At 35.0% G+C, this 3,505-nt stretch overlaps 1 pseudogene; it reads left to right on the top strand.

Annotated features, from left to right (window-relative positions):
* Window positions 1–1,837: 1,837 nt before the first annotated feature.
* On the top strand, window positions 1,838–2,815 carry LOC149528040 (large ribosomal subunit protein uL2x-like; annotated as a pseudogene).
* The last annotated feature ends 690 nt before the right edge of the window (window positions 2,816–3,505 follow it).

A 3,505-nucleotide genomic window follows, 5' to 3' on the forward strand; every position in this document is an offset into this window, starting at 1 on the left:
TATCAATTTCAATTTTCTATCAGAATATGGTTATGCTCAATTTTATGGGAGCTGCAAAAAGCTTTATCATTATTTGTCAAAGAACTCTGTGCATATGAATTCAAATAAAAAAAAAGCTCTTCCTGCAAGCCAACTACTTGACATTATGCTTAAGTGGAGAAAAGTAGAAATGTGAGTGAAATCCAGAAGGAGACTTGCAAATTATGATGTTTGCCCTATTATTGCAATTTTTTAAACCAAAATTACAACATAATGTTTGTTGTAACTCATAGGCGAGAGATGGAATGTGAATATTGTAGAAACAGAGCTGACAAATGACTCAAATGCATTCACCACTAATAGCTAATTGGAAACCTAATTCCATGTTCTATAATTACTTTTCATGTTTTAGCTCAGTGAATCATCACTTATTCTTGTACATCGCTCTTTCATACCAATTGAGGGCTAATAATTATTAATTCTTACTAATGAAGAATACACTATTCTAGAATAAGAACTAAATGGCTTTAGGGCATAATTATTGAATTGTAACGTGTGTAATAGTTAATATTGGCTAGCCTGGATCTGTGAAAAAAAACTTTGATTTGAATTTTATGTTCTTACCCAAAATTTAGTAAGATATAAAAATTTATATGATTAAATTCAAGGCAGCAGAAACATAACTGACAATTAATTTGATAATGCCCACCACTTGTCCACCCATGCCTTCCTTACTACCTTGTGCCTATTTTGGGGGTTGTAACTTTCCATTTTGAACGAATTCTATTTTTGGTTTTCCCTCACCTTTTAGGGACTGGGAATGTCCCTTTTGTTTTTGGAAGGATGTTTCTTTGCATTCCTTTACAAACAATTTCTAGCACATAACCAAAAAAAATATATTTTTTTAAATTGCAAATGACAAAGTGCAGGTAGAGACAATAGACAGCAGAGATGACAAAACTCAAAGACAATAGAATAAAAAAAAGTGTGATATACCTGATACTTACATTTGCAACTCATAAATAATAGAGTATAGATTGAAGACGGCAAAAATCAAAGACGACAAAACACTGAATTTTGAAGATAACAATTAACAAATATTTCAAATTTTTAGCCTCCCACAACACAGACAACAGAACAGGTTAGCGCATATGATAGAATATCAGAGACGATATTTTAGTAGGCACAGACGACAAAACATCGAAGACAACAATTTATAAAAATGACTAGTTTTTGGCTGCCCACAACACAGATGACAAAGTAATAAAATTGCAGAGACGAAAGATTATAACTTGGAGATGATGAAACTACGTAGACGATAGAATATAATTTAAAAAAATAAATAAATAGGTAGAGATGTCAAATTGTGGAGATGCCAATCTACAGAGATGACAATCTATGGAGACTAAACAACTCTTCCTGCAAGCCAACTTTATAATTCAAGGCATTAGAAATGTAACTGACAATTAATTTGATAACGCCCACCACTTGTCCACCCATGCCTTCCTTACTGCCTTGTGCCTATTTTGAGAATTGTAACTATCCATTTTAAACAGATTCTATTTTTGGTTTTCCCTCCCCTTCTAGGGACTGGGAATGTGCCTTTTGTTTTCAAAAGGATGTTTCTTTGCATTCCTTTGCAAACAATTTCTAGCACATAACTAGATTTTTAGATCCTGTCTTGCTTTTAGTTTCTGCATATCTGAGCTTGTAATTCATTCATTGTAGTTAAGATTGTCTTTGTCTTTGTGTCTAATTAAGGCTCATTTCCTGATTAGTTGTGCATGTATAAATAATTGAGCACTGTGATTAGGATGTTGAGGTACTCTCAGCCATTCGAAGAGTTTGTAGAGGGAAAATGGGACATGTGATAAGAGTGCAGAGGAAGGGAGCAGGTTCAGTGTTTGAATCACATACCAAGCACAGAAAGGGCCCTGTGCGCTTTCACAGTTTGGATTATAGCGAGCGAAATGGGTACCTGAAAGGCATTGTCACACAAATCCTTCACGACCCTGGCCGTGGTGTCCCCCTCTGCCACATCAATTTTAGGCATCCCACGCATTACAGGCAGCAGTAGGAGTTTTTTATCATTGCGAAAGGAATTTACAGTGAACAATTTGTTTACATTAGTAAGAGGGCTAATCTGAGTGTGGTAAATGTGCTGCCCCTTGGATCTATTCCCGAGGGTGCCATCATCTGCAATGTCAAGCAGCATGTGGGAGATCGTGGCTCCTTTTCTCGGGCCTCTGGAGACTATGCGATCGTCATTAGTCATAATCTAGATAATGAAACTTCCCAGTAACAATCAATTATCATTGGCATAAAAAATAATCAAATAATCTTCTCAATTTTTTTGGCCCCTCTTTTGGCCCTTTTGTTTAGTATATTCATTCAAATTTTTATTGTTTGTCGCTGCTTACACTGCATTTTGATTTTACACTTATTTTATGCCCTCGATTATTGATAATTGTTTGAAATCAGTTTGAATGTTCAGGATAAAACTTCTGTCTGGAGCTAGAAATATTGTGCTGAGCAGATGAGAGCCATGATCGGTCAGATCGCTGGTGGTGGTCAGACCGAGAAGCCAATGCTGAAAGTTGGCAGTGCCTACCATAAATATAGGGCCAAAAGAAACTGTTGGCCCAAGGTGCGTGGAGTGGTGATGAATCTAGTAGAACATCTGCATGGTGGCAGAAACCACCAGCATATCGGGCATGTGAGTACGGTCTGCTACCATGCTCCTCCTGGATAAAAGGTCAGACTCATTGCTGCGAGGAGGACTGGGTGTCTTCATGGAGAAGCTGCTGCTGCCACTGCCAAAGCAGAAAAGGCTTAGCACGAAAAGCCAATTCAATCAATAATTATTTTTTCCTTTAGCTTACCTCTATGTTGAATCATTTGTAGTTTACTTTTGATTCAACTTTTTGAGAAAGACTTGAACTAGGTTGTAAACCTTGTTGAGTTCTATCATTTGTTCTGCAATTTTTAATAATTGTTCTCTTAAGTTTTCAGATCATAGAAATTGGAATTTAGTTTGATAATTTGTTAGATTTAGTTGTTTGGTCAGCCAAAGATCTTGATAGTGAAGTATGTAACTTGAATAAATGAAATTAAAGGCTATATATTGTGGTATTGGCTAATCTTCAAACAAAATGTATCAAAAATCCAAACAAAAAGAGAAAGAAAAAGTCAAACATGATTCTTTTTCACATTCACAAAAACTACAAGAAATTTTCTCAAACATTTTGTTATTTTCGATCATCATGAAGATCAAATGACAAATTTCAAAAAAAATTATTTTGTTTTTATTTTTTAATAAATTTAGTCAATGGTGCAATTTGTAAAAGGATACATTGTTAGATTCTAGAGTTGAAAATTGAGAAATCATTGTCGTTACTCATTTTATGCCTCTAAATTTATTGGATATTAGAGGTGAAATTCTAGAGCTAAGTTTGTTGATGTGTATGAATGCAAATTAATGTTTTGGATTTTAGAGTTGAATTTTGAGGTGAAACCTGCGTATAGA

The sequence above is a fragment of the Cupressus sempervirens genome, chromosome 11 (assembly GCF_028749045.1).
Source record: "Cupressus sempervirens isolate cs-2001-9-10 chromosome 11, ASM2874904v1, whole genome shotgun sequence".
Lineage (NCBI taxonomy): Eukaryota > Viridiplantae > Streptophyta > Pinopsida > Cupressales > Cupressaceae > Cupressus > Cupressus sempervirens.